The sequence below is a fragment of the Peromyscus maniculatus genome, chromosome 6 (assembly GCF_049852395.1).
Source record: "Peromyscus maniculatus bairdii isolate BWxNUB_F1_BW_parent chromosome 6, HU_Pman_BW_mat_3.1, whole genome shotgun sequence".
Lineage (NCBI taxonomy): Eukaryota > Metazoa > Chordata > Mammalia > Rodentia > Cricetidae > Peromyscus > Peromyscus maniculatus.
In genome coordinates, this window is record NC_134857.1 from 99,614,624 (window position 1) to 99,630,895 (window position 16,272).

Below are 16,272 nucleotides of genomic sequence, written 5' to 3' on the forward strand. Positions count from 1 at the left end.
AAACTACAGAAAACCTACAATGTCATGGAAACTGAATAATGCTCAACTGAATCACCAATGGGTTAAGGAAGAAATAAAGAAAGAAATTAAATACTTCCTAGAGATCAACAAAAATGAAGACACCACATACTCAAACTTATGGGACACTATGAAAGCAGTGCTAAGGGGGGAAATTCATAGCACTAAATGCCCACATAAAGAAGTTGGAGAAATCTCACACTAGTGACTTAACATCACACCTGAAAACTCTAGAACAAGAAGAAGCAAAGTCTCCCACGAAGAATAGATGGCAGAAAATTATCAAATTGAGAACTGAAATCAATAAAGTAGAAACAAAGAGAACAATAAAAAAAATTAATGAAACAAAGTGTTGGTTCTTTGAGAAAATCAACAAGATAGACAAGCCCTTATCCAAACTAGCCAAAAGACAGACAGAGAATATCCAAATTAACAAAATCAAAAATGCAAAGGGGAACATAACAACAGACAATGAGGAATCCAGAGAATCATCAGGTCATACTTCAAAAACCTCTGCTCCACAAAACTGGAAAATCTAAAAGAAATGGATAATTTTCTCGATAGGTACCACATACCTAAGTTAAATCAAGACCAGATAAACTATTTAAATAGTCCAATAACCCCTAAGGAAATAGAAACAGTCATTAAAGTCTCCCAACCAAAAAAAGGCCAGGACCAGATGGTTTAGGCACAGAATTCTACCAGATCTTCAAAGAAGAGTTAATTAATACCAATACTCTTTAAATTGTTCCACACAATAGAAACAGAAGGAACATTACCAAACACCTTCTATGAGGCTACAATTACCCTGATTCCTAAATCAAACAAAGATACAACAAAGAAAGAGAACTACAGACCGATCTCCTCATGAACATTGATGCAAAAATACTCAATAAAATACTGGCAAACAGACTCCAAGAACACATCAAAACAATTATCCACCACGATCAAGTAGGCTTCATGCCAGGGATACAAGGGTGGTTCAACATACGAAAGTCTGTCAATGTAATACACCATATAAACAAACTCAAAGAAAAAAAAATCACATGATCATTTCACTAGATGCAGAAAATGCATTTGACAAAATCCAACACCCCTTCATGATAAAGGTCTTGGAGTGATCAGGAATATAGGGAACATACCTAAACATAATAAAGGCAATTTACAGCAAGCCAACAGCCAACATCAAATTAAATGGAGAGAAACTCAAAGCGATTCCACTAAAAACAGGAATGAGGCAAGGCTGTCCACTCTCCCCATACTTATTCAATATAGTACTTGAAGTTCTAGCCAGAGCAGTAAGACAACATAAGGAGATTAAGGGGATACAAATTGGAAAGGAAGAAGTCAAGTTTTCCCTATTTGCAGATGACATGATAGTATCCTTGAGTGACCCCAAAGATTCAACCAAGGAACTGATACAGTTTATAAAGACTTTCAGCAACATAGCAAGATACAAGATCAACTCAAAAAAATCAGTAGCCCTCCTATATACAACTGACAAACAGGCTGAGAAGGAAATCAGAGATACATCACTCTTTACAATAGCCACAAATGATATAAAATACCTTGGGGTAACACTAACCAAGCAAGTGAAGGACCTATATGACAAGAACTTTAAGTCCCTGAAAAAAGAAATTGAAAAAGATGTCAGAAAATGGAAAGATCTCCCATGCTCATGGATAGGCAGGACTAACATAGTAAAAATGGCAATCTTACCAAAAGCAATCTACAGATTCAATGCAATCTCCATCAAAATCCCAACACAATTCTTCACAGACTTGGAAAGAATAATACTCAACTTCATATGGAAAAACAAAAAACCCAGGATAGCCAAATGAATCCTGTACAATAAAACAACCTCTGGAGGCATCACAATCCCTGACCTCAAGCTCTACTATAGAGCTACAGTAATAAAAACAGCTTGGTACTGGCATAAAAACCGACATGTGGACCAATGGAATCAAATTGAAGACCCTGACATTAATCTGCACACCTATGAATATATAATTTTTGACAGGGAGCGGGCAGGAGGGAGGAGAACAAGGGAATCCGTGGCTAATATGTAAAATTAAATTAAATTATAAAAAAAGAATAAAAATGAACGGGTCTTTTTGTAAATATAAGAAAACCTTACTTTAGCCCTCTGATTTTATTACCTTGCTATAACAACGCCCTGCTGCTGAACAGTGGGGCATTTTAAACAGCATCCGGGAACCATGAAGAAATAAGACTGAGGCTTTCATGCCACAATATGTCATCAACTAATTTTCTTAAGTTGCAATCTTGGGTCAGATTCTGTGTTTTGTTAACTGTATTACTACTCATCTCACTGATGATGAATAATACACCGTGGCAAATACCCAATAAAAGTAATTTAAAGTAAAGGGTTCCTTTGCCTCACAGAACTGTACAGTTCACCATGGTAGGCAGCCATGGTCACATGAAGGTAGGTGATCACATTGCAGCCATAGTCAAGAAACACAGGAAGATGTGTTAGTACACGGTCTCTGTTTCACTCATTTAGGAGCTCAGGCCATGGAGCGAGTGGTCCTTCCCTCATTGTGAGTGGTCCTTTCCACTCAGCTAGGTTAAGTTAGGTAATCCCTCACATTTATAACTGAGGTCCATCTTCTAGGTGATTCTGGACCCTGGGAATCAGACAATCACTATCAATCATTACATTATCTCAGGTAATTATTTTATTAAACTGGTATTTTATTGATGATTTAAAATTTCCAAATTATGTTAACAAGAAAAATATACATTCGAATCCTCCCTTCTAGAGTAGGATGTGTTATATGTTTTTATAACAACTCAGATTGCAGGTACTATTATTACAATTGAAGTGGGTCAAAAAAAAAAAAAACCAGACCCACTATGAATGAAGGGCTAGATGAGTTCCTGCTGATGATGTAAGAGGTGAGCATTCTGGCATTCACTACTTCATGTTGGCTTGGATATACGCACTGAAAAAAAAAAGGGGAGGTCACTTTTGGTGATCCAAGTATTACCACCCCAAAAGCTTCCTGCTGGATGATAGAGCAAAGGCTCTTTGCCTCCTTTTCTTACTCCCTACCTGATCTCTCCCCTCCGTTCTTGTATCTTAGCACAGCCACACCTAAATCTTCTCAATATTGTGTGTGGATGCTCTTGCACAATGTTGGCAGAACCGAGTAGTGGGGACAGAGACTGAGTGGATAGGAAAGTCTACATTGTTGATATCCAACTCTACAGAAAAAGGTTTTCTGCTCCATTCTATAGAAAAAAGACAAACAAAGCAAAACATACCCAAAGAGACAAGCAAACAAAAAGTGGAAATAAACGGGTATTTAACTTGCCTTTTCTCTTAAAAAAAAAAAACTGCCTCAAAACTGTCTTGGTTTTATTTTTACAGGAACAAAGAATGCAGGCATCCTCTCTGGCACCTGTTACAGAGCCATTCCTTAAAAGAGCTATTTCCCTAAAACGCATCCACAGGGCCCCAAGTGGTTCTCTATAGATTTATGCTGACAAGGTAACAATGAACCGCTCATTTCCCCATGGAACTTAGAAGCTATTTGAGCAAGAAGTATACCCTTAAGCCCAATGAAAAGCTCTGAAAAATTGAGTGCAGACGGACCTGGGATTTGAGCAGGTGCATGGGAATGAAGTCAGTAAACTTGAACTTAAGTGTGAGGAGTTCTTAGATGAAATGAAGACTCTGGAAACAATAGCAAGGAAAAAAAAAGGAAAAGAAAAGAAGTAAGAGTGGTAGCAACCAAGAAGTAACTTAAGGAGCCACCTGACAGGGCATTTAGTTGGTCAATTTTTTTAATTGCCTATAGGAATAGAGCTCACTCTGACACAGAATGAGACAAGTTGTGAGGAAGAGTTCTAATGATCTTTGTAGTTGTCATGTCTGGGGAGAAAGCAGGTCATTTTGTCTCATGTGGAATGAAACAATACCTCTAAAGGGAGATGACTGTGTCCAAATCTAAAAATTGTGTCTTAGTGATTTTGTCATATAGACACTAGATATATTAGTAGAATCCAAAATGGAAGATGCAAATTGATGGATGGAGAATTTGCAGTGAGACTGGAAAAGAATTGGTGGAAGAAAATCAGGATGCACAGTCTGCAATACCCAGGCCATGGAGAGAGTGGCTGCAGGGTAGAGCATCCCTGAGTGTGCTGAACCCAAGAGGACAGACAGATGCAGTCCAGAAGAAAGGAGGTGGGAGACCAAGAAGGACTCATGGGGTGAGCAGAAGGTAGATCTATGGAATCAAGAATGGAAAGGCAGGTGAGAAACAGTTTCCATGGTACTAATTCGTGTGTTGGCTCTATCTACAAAAGGGATTTCTTTGAAATGGTCCTCTCTTCCAATTTGCAAAAGGTGCTCAGTTTTATCTTTACTGACTGTGGTTTTCTGCTGGCCTCTCTGTGAGTGATTTTACCTCAGTTTACCTCAGATCCCAGGAATAGGGAACCTTCCAGGCAAACATACCAGGGCGGGAAACCAAGCTACCCCTGTGACTTAGTAGTGACTTCTCCTGTGCCTGAGGGACACCACACAATCCAGCCTGAATTAATAAGTATCCCAAGTCTGCCCAATTGTTTAATTACATATGCTCCTTAGCTAATGTCCCATGTTCTTCCCTTATATAATCTCGGAGTTACTGTTAGTATACTGAAGGCCATGGGTAGGACTTTAGGCCCTTATGCATCTCAGTTTAGGTCACATTGAAATACATTGTTTTACCACCATTAATATCCTTGCAGTTTCAATGCTTCTCAGGCCCAAATGTCTGCATCTGGTTTGTGGAGACCTTTGGAGCCATACCACCTGAACTAGAATTCTGGAAATAACTATTTGTGAATACTTGGTTGCCAGGGTTACAAAGGAAAATAATGATTATAATATATCTAATTATAACACATATAATACATTGTAGTGACACTGTGTCCCTCAATATATTGTGCACCCTAAAATACTTATCTGAGGTCAGAGAACTGGACAGCCACTAGACAGACAGAGATGCCAGAAAATGGTGGCACTCACACCTTTAATCCTAGAGTTCCAAAGGCAGAGATTCATCTGGATCTTTGTGAGTTCAAAGCCACACTGGAAACAGCCAGGCATGGTGGCATACCCCTTTAATTCCAGAAAGTGATAGCAGGAAGAAGAAAGGTATATAAGGTGTGAGGACCAGGAACTAGGGCTTTTAGGCTTTTAGCAGCAGTTCAGCTGAGATCCATTTGGATGAGGACACAGAGGCTTCCAGCTTGAGGAAACAAGATCGGCTGAGAAGTTGATGAGATGAGGCTGTGGCTTGTTCTGTTTCTCTGATCTTTCAGTATTTACCCCAATATCTGGTCCCATGTTTTTTTTTTGTTAATAAGACCTTTTAAGATTCGTGTTACAATACACTATAGTGCATATAATGTATTCATTACTTTTCTATTGTGACAAAGCAGCATTAGTAAGGTAACTTATTCAGGAAAGTATTTAATTGGGATTATGGTTCCAGAGAGCTAGAGTCCATGATTGCAGAACAAAGGCATGGCAGCATGGAGCAGCTGGGAGTTCACATCTCAAAACTTAAGCAGGAACTAGAGTACAGTGGGCACAGGGGAGACCTTTGAACCTCAAGCCCACCCCCAGTGACACAGCACTTCCAACAAAGTGTTAACTCCAAATCCTTCCCAAACAGCCACCAACTGGGGTGTCATAGATCCAAAATTTAGCGGGGACATCCCATTTAAACCATCACATCTTCTTTCAAGGAACTTAAAATCTGGAGTTGAGGGTGGTGGGAAAGAAAATATGTATACATTAAAAAAAAAAAGCTAACCAATAGTGAAAAGCCAGTAAATGGAACACAATATACAGAATTATAGCAGGTGGTTTAACCCACGCAGATATGAACTATAAAACAGATTTCTTTTCATTCCTGAATTTCTTGAAAAAAATCTCAAATTGGTGATTCAGTTAAAATATAGTACCTAGGGCAGTAGTTTCTGTTAAGGTTATCCTGAGGGTCATATCTAAGTGGCATAGATAACAAAAAAGACCATGCATATATTTGCATTTAGAGTGATATGATTTACATGTTTTTGCATATGCACGTGTGCTGTGCATAAAATTATGTTAACTATATGATCTACCCTTATTCACAATATTAAAGTTTAAGTAAGTAGGCTGGAGGGGGTCAATTCTTGCTTTTTCTTGCATTGACTCCTTAACACATCCTCTGCCACTGATCTATCTATATTGTGGAAGAGGTAAAGAAAGGTGTATAAAAATAAGGCTACAGAGAGTTGAGTCCTGACAGGGGTTCATACCAGGTTTTTACTTGGAGAGCTCTGTATTTGCTTGATGAGGTTCCTTTGTTCTCACGAAATCAAATGTAGTTATGTGTTCTGTGTCAACAGAGGCTCAGCCAATAATTAGCAAAAAATGAGCTTGTGCTATTCATAAAACAATTATTTCCATGTGTTTTTCCCCCTGCTGTCCTGTATCAGATACAAATTCCCTGAGGGGATGAATGTAAGTGGCCATTGTTAATTGAAAACTTCGTACTTGCTATTAGTGGTCCTAAACACTTTCTATGTTTTGCTTGCCAGGCTGGAGGTCAAGTCCATGGCCTCATACATATAAGACAAGTACTCCTCTAGCTGAGCTCTGCCTTTAGCTCTATGTCTAAAAAACAATAATGACAAAGTTAGGAGTGATTATCTCTACCCTCCCACCATGAGAGTTATAACGGATAAATGAATTATCCAAAGCTCTACAACTAGTAAATAGGAGAGCAGAGACTATTAACCCATATTGGGTGCCTATGGCAAAATACAGGTAAGGTATTACCTTCATATTTGGTGCCAATGGCAAGCTACCTGTTCAACTCCAGAGTTGTGCTGAGTGCGGCGCATGAGTGAAGCAATTCTTTCCTGCCTTTAAACTGATCACCCTGTGGGCCTCTCTCATTCAGCAAACAATCGAACTGCTTTCCCACTCACAGAAGCCATAAATCCAGTGTGCCACTTTAGAATATTCCTACTTATCTACTCTCACATTGGAACCATCAAATGGTCCTCATGAGTCTGTCTTCCAGTTAGTTCCCAGCGCTCTTCCCCAAAGATTCAGCCAAAGCATCTTTCGCTCATATCACCATAGGCAGTAGCTTTCTCCTTTCTTCCTGACTCTGGAGACTGGGGAGAAGGACCCAAAAGTGGCAGAAGACATCATGGACACCATTTGCTCCCAGAGATTCATAAAGATGCTAGAACAATGACCTTTCCTGGATTTGTTAAAGAAATTCCCGCATGAGATTCTTACAGGTGAAATTTGGAAAATGAATGTGTTTTTAGATAAAGAGATGGTTTAAGAAGCTATAAAACATACATAGGGTATTGATAAACAGGGGAAATTTCAAATTAAGAGCCATTTGATCTGGATAGACCTGTATTGTAAGAACCAATAGACAGGGACCACTCCTTGTGTACAGTCATCATGTTACAGAAAGCTGGCGGAGAGGACCTTCAGTCTGGAAAAGACACTTAGACCTTAGAAGCCCCAACAACTAACCTCAGATGCTTCCTGGAATTAATTTCTCATCATTCATGCCAACTTGGTTTCTTTCTTTTTTTTTTTTCACTCCCCAGTGTAAAATGCACTAACCATCATGAATTCCAGACATTTATAACCAACGTTTATTATGGATTGATTGTGTGTCATGGGACTGTAAAATAAATAATACATGAGAGCTGGGATTGATAATTAGTAACACACAAGTAGACTTCATCTTTAAGGAGTTAAAAACATCAATTCTTTAGTGTGTGTGTGTGTGTGTGTGTGTGTGTGTGTGTGTGTGTGTGTGCAGGCATGTTTGTATGTATGCTGGGGCTTTGGGTGGTATTCCTCAGGAGCCATCCACCTTCCCAACCCTTCCTTTTGAGACAAGATCTCTCATCTGGATCTGTGCCTCACAGCTTAGTACAGGCTGGTTGGTCAGCTAGCCCCAAGAATCCCCTTGTCTTTATTTCGCCAGTGATGTAATCATACGCTTAGACCACTATACGTGGTTTTTTTTTTTTTATGGTGGGTTCTGGGACTCAAACTCAGGTTGTCATTCTTGCACACACAGCAAGCACTTTATCAACTGAGACATCCCCCCAGCCCAGTCCTTCCATGTTCACAGGTTTCATAGGAACTTGTAAGTTGGTTTTCATAACTACTCTCCCCGTTTTACTGATGAGATTAAGGGAATACCGAGTGTATTGCTGTGTATCACACTACCAAGGAAGGTGAAATCCCAGGACTTCTGATGTCAAATTCTTGCTCCCACATCATGCTGTTAAAGTGATGGGGCAATGTATTGATTAACAGACTCAATGATTCACCAGTTAAGCAAATGCTTATTGAACATTTAGCCTTTTCTAAGCACTTGGGTATGTCAGGGAACAAAATAGATGAAGATCTCCGTTCTCTGGGCACTGATTTCTTGGCAAAGCCTTAATATGCTGCAAATCTCCCTTTGAAAGGAAGGCTTCTGGCTGGTGCTCAAAGAGGCTTTGGGATTCTTTCCTCTCAAGGAAAGTATCCTTATTCTATGGCCTAACTAGGTCCTCACTAGGAAGAAGGTTGCTTGGACCACAAGTTAGAGGTTAGTCTTTTTTGACTACAGTCCATTGATTTGGCTGCCTGTAGCAGTTATGACAAAATTATTTTGAGCACAAGACTGTTTGCATCTAATTAATTTAAATATACACACACAATCATTGGAAAATTAAGTAGACAAAAACATTTTCATGCATCATAGGCATTTTGCAAACATATACAGTGTAACCTGTTAATTACCTTTTTCCTTCAGCAACCATTTATCTTTGTAATGCCTTGCCTAATAACTCAATGCTTCTTGCTTACATTTTAACTGCTTATTACTTACTTTCCCAAGCTGTTTCCAAAGGGATTGTTTTGTCCTAAATAAGAAGGAATATTGTAATAACACAGAACAATAAAAAAAGCAGATTAGTGTTGGAGTTTAGATCAGAAAGCATTGCTGTGTGTTTCTAAAAATGATTACAATGACAATGTTTTCAATTTTGAATGAAATGCATTTATTAAGTAGATAGTGAGGAAAAATGAAATAATTGTGATTAGCATACATAGAGAAGCAGCAAAGAGCAAAACATCATCAAATTGGGCTCTCACAGTGGGTATCTAATAGAGATAGTTAGGGTAGTCCAATTGGGAGAGCAAACATAAGGTGAGGTCTTCAAATCTGGATCTTACATTCAGCAGTAATCAGCTGCGGGGAAGCTATGTGGAGGCAGGCATCATTCAGATATCTGGGTGAAGCAGAGTCTTTCCTCGGGTGAGGCTTCCAGGTCATAGAACAAATAGCTGAAGATAGCTACCATTGAATCGCACACTCACAACATCCAGTAGAAACCCAAGCACTGGGGAATTGAGGATGTCAGTGGGATTTCATGAGTAAGAAAGTCCCAAGAAGGGGATCCCCTCTGGCTTCTCTATGGATACATTTCCATGACTGAACTTCTGGCTTCTCATTCCCACTGCAGGCAATTTTACGTTATAGAATAAACCATAGTATCCTTGATTGGAGATAGTTTACATTCCAGCTGTTCCAAGGACACTGTACTTTTAATGTCTTAGCTTTGTGCTGTTTTCTTTTCTCCTTGTTACGGATTTAGGGGGCCTGTCTACTTTAGGAGACAAGAAGAACCTCCCTGTTACCAGAGTCTGCTTTTAATAAGTTTAACCACTATAAGACATCTTTTCATTATAATGTTCATTACAAGCAGGAAAGATCACTACAATAGCTAGAGAATACACTTAGGTAAAATGAAACAATGAACTACATTCTAATCAGTATCCTCTTATAATCAGTATCCCCAGAAGCCCTTTAGAAGTTATGGAATAGAAATCCTTACTGGGATAGGCAACTGGAGCATGTATGAAATGGCATCACTATTACCTAATCCTACATTTATACTAGGAATCATCATTTTGTCCTTTTACCTCATTCCCTGTGGGAAATCTGTGACAAAATTCATCCCTGTTCAAACCTCTACCTCCCTCTGCCCTCCTCTCTCTTCGTTCTGACCTTCTTTGTCTGTTTAAAGTATTTCCATAGAGCCCAGTTTCTTCCTTTTGTCTCCAAGCAACCACCCTAGGAAACTGCTGTGCTCCAGCTGTGCTGGGCCAAATTACTTGAAGTTTGTTATTTATTGCATTTTTTACACCCTATTTTGAAGACGTTTTAAATTTTGTTTCTTATTTTAAACTTATTTTGACCTATGAATACAAACATAAAATCTGAATATATGAATGCAATACCATGTTATATTTCCATACATTTATACATTGTGTAATGTTTAAATCAGGATAAACATATTTATCCCCTTTAACATGCACATTTCTTTATGATGAAAATCTGCAAAATAGTTTCATCTAGGTTTTTGAAATATATTGTACATTATTGTGATGTACAGTTACCCAAATGTACAATATTTTATAGTATTTTAAGTGAGCCCTATTTTTTTTTCTGATCTTCATGCCTTTGCATAACATTCTTTTGTTCCTCCTGTAGAGAACCTTCCTTCGAGTCTTCCTAAACTTAAAACCTCATTCTTCATAGTCAAGTAAGGAGTCATTTCTTCTTCAAACGAAATGGGTACTCTGTCCTAGATATCCTTCCCTCTTCTCCTAGCCTAGGAAAAATGGTTTCTCTCCTTTGCCCCATTACCTAGCACTTCTTAGGGCCTAAATAAAATGGCTTCACTTTTGCTCCAGTAGTCGGCACTTCTGGCTTCTTTTCTTTGTCACTGACATGGAAAACAATAGAGAGGGGATCGATGCTATTTGTCAAGGTGATGAGGGGTGGGATTTGCCAGCCTTCATTTGCTTCTTATTTCTTACTACTCTTTACTTTTCTCTCTACAAAGACCAAAATGAAATTTTTACCCATATTACATTAGGTGTCTCAGCAAAACAAGAATAGAGTTTTCGGTGCTGACATTGTCTTTGATAACTCTGGGTGGGGTTTTTGTTTGTTTGTTTGTTGATACTGTTGTTTGTGTCCTTCCTTCTTTCCCTCCTCCCTCCCTCTCTCCCTCCTTTTCTCCTTTTCTCCCTCCCTCCTCTCCTTCTCCTCCTCCTCTTCCTCTTCCTCCTCTTTCTCCTCCTCCTCCTCCTTTTCTTCTTCTTGATACAATGGTAGCAGATGGTGGTAAATGTCTGCTTACAACACCCCAAAGCAAGATATATGCTGTGCCTGCATTCACTCCTCATGGGATTCCTTAATCAATCCCCTTCACACATTTTTTAAAGTTTCCAATTTAAACCATCTACTCTCTTGTTATTTAGACTCATGTATGTCCCATGATAGCCAAGTGACTGACTTTTGTTCTATTATTGATATATGGATAGTATCCATTCACCTGGGTCATCTATGCTAGCCTAAGATACATGTCTAATTTGATAATTCTTAGCAATGAGAATGTGTTCATATAATACAGTTTGAGAAAACCTAGATGTCTACTAATACCATGGAAATCAATTCATTTTATTTATACCAATTCACTGATGGAAAGAATACAGGAATAATTTTACTATACAACATAGTAACCTAGCCTCAAACATTTGCTTTTTATATCTTCTTTAATAATCTGTCTGATATTTCTTAACAGCTATCAAAAATGAAAAAAATTAAATTTACAACAGCAAGAGTCTATTCATTCTATGAAACACACTTTTCCCCTAGGAACACAATTTGAGCACCTTTAAAGTGAGTCATGTGAATAGAGTAAATCTGTCCTACTTAAACACCATGACTGAAGCAACTTGGAGAAGATGAGCTTATTTGGCTTATGCTTCCAAATCACTGTTCATCTTCAAAGGAAATCAGAACAGGAATTCAAACAGGGCAGGAACCTGGAGGCAGGAGCCGATTGCTCAGAGATGACCTTGGCAATAATTTTCTCCTCAAATGGAGTGATTTTGCCAGTGCCCAGGTTCTTCTCCAGGTCCTTTTCACCCAACAGCAAGGCTGTGGAGAAGTAAGTGTACTCCATCTCTTTGGACTGAACAAAATAACACCCAAAGAAACCTTCCTTCCCATTCATGGCATCCACAGGGAGAAAACCAAATGGGTTCCAGTGTAAGCCATGGAAAGAGTGGCAGAACCTGCTCCAGCCTTGGCCTTCATGACTTCCGTGCTAGACTCCTGGATCCTCCTGGTCAGTGAGGTCAGCTGGTCTTGAGGAAAGTCAACCTCGGGAGTACACTGAGAGATTAAGTAGATGATGGTCTTTCCAGCGTGGCCACCAATGACAGGCACATTGACTTGAGCAGGATCCAAACCCTTCAGCTCTGCCACAAATGCTTTTGCTCTGACAATGTCAAGGGTTGTCAACCGAAAATCTTGTTGGGGTTGTATTTGCCATGCTTCTTGAAAACTTCTGCTGTGATGGGGATGGTGGAATTAACTGGGTTGGCAATGATGCAGATCATGGCTTCAGGACGGTGCACAAGTGGCCATCGAGGTGGCCACAATGGTAACTTTGGTGTTGAAAAGTTCATCCCATGTCATTCCTGGCTTTCTGGACACTCCGGCTGGGATCACCACCATATCACAATCTTTCAGGCAGTCTGGCAACTGTTCATGTCCTAGGTAGCCTTTCACATTCACTCTGGTCTCAATGGGATCCAGTGCCACACCAGGTGTGTGAGCAATATTGTAGCAGGTCAGGCATCTCACTAGGGGGCTGTTCTTCAGGAGGAGTGAAAGGGGCTGCTGCCCAATGCCCCCGGAAGCTCCCAGCACCGCTACTTGGGGCCGGCAGGGCACGGACCTACAGCAAAAGAGCTAATAGCAGACAAATCGAATCTCAGTTCTTAGCTTGATGAGATCTAGAGTCATCTGAGAGACAGGAGACCTGCCCATCTTGATTAAGTTTATTGGGGTGGCAAGACCTATCCATTCTGTGGTTGGCACAGTCCTGGACAATTTGGGCTGAGCACAAGTATTCATTGTTCTGTGCTTCTTGAATGTGGGTGCAATGTGACCAGTAGCTTCAAACTCCTGCTGCTGTGACAATGCTTCCACAACCTTATGGGCTGTCTCCCTGAACTGCAAGCCAAACAAACCCTTTCCTCCTTGAGTTATTCTGTTCTTTTTCTCATGCATTAGATAATAGTAACAGGAAAAGAAACTAAGACAGGAGACGAGAGCTGTCAGAGCAGTGGGAGAAGTTCAGACTAATCTCTTGTGACCTCAGATGGTAAAGCACGGGCATGTGCATAATTGTTCTGTAGGTAATGGCTTGATTTAAGAGAGGCAGCAATCTCTTCCAGTTAGAGCTGACCAAAGCAGGGACTGGGCTTTTTTGTTTGTTTCAGTGTGGGTTTCCTATACTGAAGGTCCAAACTCAGTCTAGTCTTCGCTTTCCTGGGACAGCAAAAGGGATTTGGTAGCTTCGGGGTTTCTCATTGGTCTCTCAGTGCTCACATGCATGGGTCTGTGAACAGTATACCGGAAAGAGAGCTTAACTTTTGTTAGAGTCTGGAAACTTCTACGTAATCATTTTGGAGATGGAATTGAGGCACAGAGAGGTGAAAACTGAGGCATAGTTACATGGCCAATGGGAACATATTCTTGATGGCATTATGCTCTAATATTATAACCATGCTTCTCTTCATTTCTTCATTTCCTTTTTCTTTTCAGTTTCTCCGCTTGCTGAGTTGGTAATGAACACTACATACTTGAACTATGGATTTTGGATTTTTTTTTTGAGACAGTTTCTTTCTGTAGCTCTGGCTGTCCTTAAACCTACTATGCAGACCAGGTTGGCCTTGAACTCACAAGTTCAGAGATTAAAGGTGTGTGCCACCACTCTGGGATGAGATTTTTTTTTTAAATCCCATCCTCTCTCTCCATTCCCTCTATTCTTTCTTCCTATCTCCATTCCTTTTCTCTCCCTTCTTCTTTCCCTCCATTGCCCTTTCCTTTCCTTTTCTTCCCTCGCTGTTCTCCCCCCTCTTTCTTCTCCTATCTCTCCTCCCTTCCTTTTCCTTCCCCCTTATCTTCTTCCATTAATGTTTTTTAGAGCTCACCATGGATGCTCTCTTGGAGAAAAGATATTCTAAATAGGTTGAAGTAGGAACTTAGGCTAGTTCTGGCCTGACACAGTCTTTCAGCCACTGTTTCTAAGTCCTTTACACTGTGGCAGAGTCTTTCATGGGAAACTATTCTGCTGAGTCCTGGCTCACCAGCCTGCTCTCTAAAAGCAGGTTCTAAAGAGACCTGAGTTTGTAACAGAGGCACATTCATTAGATTTCTTGATGCTTTGAAAGACACAAAACCATAAAGGATTCTTAGAAATTCCGTAACAATGGCTCCTGTTTAGTTTGAACTCAGAATTTCTTAACATTTGAACATTAAGCAAGGAGAACCCCATTTATACCTATACATATTGCCCATTCGGTCTATAATAAACACTGATAAATATTATCCTATGAAATCCTATTACATGGTTTTGGTGTCCTGGAAAGTAGCAACAAATGGCTTTGATGTCTTGTTACCTAATTTCTTCCAGATGCTCTGTCTCTCAATGGTTCCTTTCTCTCCCATTTTACAAGCTAAGGGGAAGATACCAAATTTAAGCTTTTTATATCCTATATATGAACCATCCTCCACTGGGTTGGTCTTCTTTAAAGGGACTAAAGCTTTCTCTCATCGCTCACCTTGCTATTTTCCTCTTGGAAGCCTGTTATATTTAATACAACTTCCTTTGCCAGAGGTATGGAATGTTTATGTATAGGTCTATATATTTCTTCTTTAAGAACTTTCTAGGAATGTTTTCCAAGAATTCTGAACCTATTTGCAGCAATACATTTTAAAGGTAAGGTAAATCCACTCTAGAATTGAAAACTACTTGATTAACTAAGTAAGAATTTAGAAACACATTACAACTCATTTTATCACCATGCCAATGTTTGTGCCAAGAGAAGTAAGTACTAGAAGAAGCCCAGGCACCCAAGTGAGGCCAGTCATGGCAACATGAGTCAGGACAGCAGTATGATAGATCAAACTCCTTAATCTGACCTACATTAGGGTGAAGGAATATGACAGCGTGATTGTCTTGTCTTTCATGGGCAGTAATTGGTCTGGTGAACCTGAGACAGCAAAGGGCAACGTCGGAGTGAAATGAAAAGGGACTGACAACCCACTGTGTTTCACGTCCATCTATGCCATTTCCCATTTAACCCTCTTAATAAAGCTGAGAGAAACATTGTGGTTTCTTCACTGTCTAAACGAGGGACCTGTATTGTCTAAATGAAGGGCCTGAAATATAAAGAAACTGAGTTATTATTTTTTTTTAAATCACCTAATTACTTCACATTGAAGTTGGTATTCAAACTCAGGTGCTTTGAATTTTAGTGGTGGTTCCAGGAGCTATTCAGCAAAGGGGAGACAAGCAAAGTTTGACTGAAATAATAATTTCAGTATTTCCACAGCCCATGCTCTAGCCAGGTGGAGGCAGAAAATAAATTCTTGCATGGGAAAGAGACAAATTTTAGATGGAAATATAGCTTTGACTCTTTTCTGGGTTCTTCAGGAAGCAAAGTAACAAAGGAGGGCAATGTGGGCTTTCCAAGGTGCCAAGGAAGTGAATGGATCTGTACACAGATGTTCCCTATTATGTTCATGCCACAGAATATGAGGGGCCAGGGTCAAGGCTACAGGGTAGGGAGCACTACTGGTTTGTGTCAGTGTGAGGGCAAAGGGTGCAGGGATTGGCTGTGACTGAAGTGTCCATAGTTAGAGCAGTTATCACAACTTCAGAAGAGATCAACACCTACTGTACAAAAGGATTTTTAAAAATCCAATAAATAAAGCTAAATGGAGCTGCTATACTGAACGGTGGCATGCAGCCATGGCTTGCTGGCAACGTAGAACATCATTGCATAATAGCTGAACACAACCAGCTTGCTGTGCCGGCAGCATGAGGGCCCAGCCTGCAGAGAGCCAGAGCAAGATTCTGATGTGATGGAGCAAGTGACATGATTTGCAGGTGCTTTTGTAGAGCATTTCGTGGGTTGGCGACTTTTCCAGGAGGTGGGGAAAGCTTGACCCCAGGCCAGCAATTCTGCTACTAATTTTGAGTTGGGAAAGAAGCCAGGAGGGGTGGGGACATGGTCTGGAATCCACAGGTGGTTTCTGATTTGTCTCTTAACAGAAGAGA

At 40.0% G+C, this 16,272-nt stretch overlaps 1 pseudogene; it reads right to left on the minus strand.

The window, feature by feature from the left end:
* Nucleotides 1-11,919: 11,919 nt before the first annotated feature.
* LOC102903594 (malate dehydrogenase, mitochondrial pseudogene) lies at nt 11,920-15,272 on the minus strand (annotated as a pseudogene).
* Between the last annotated feature and the right edge of the window lie 1,000 nt (nt 15,273-16,272).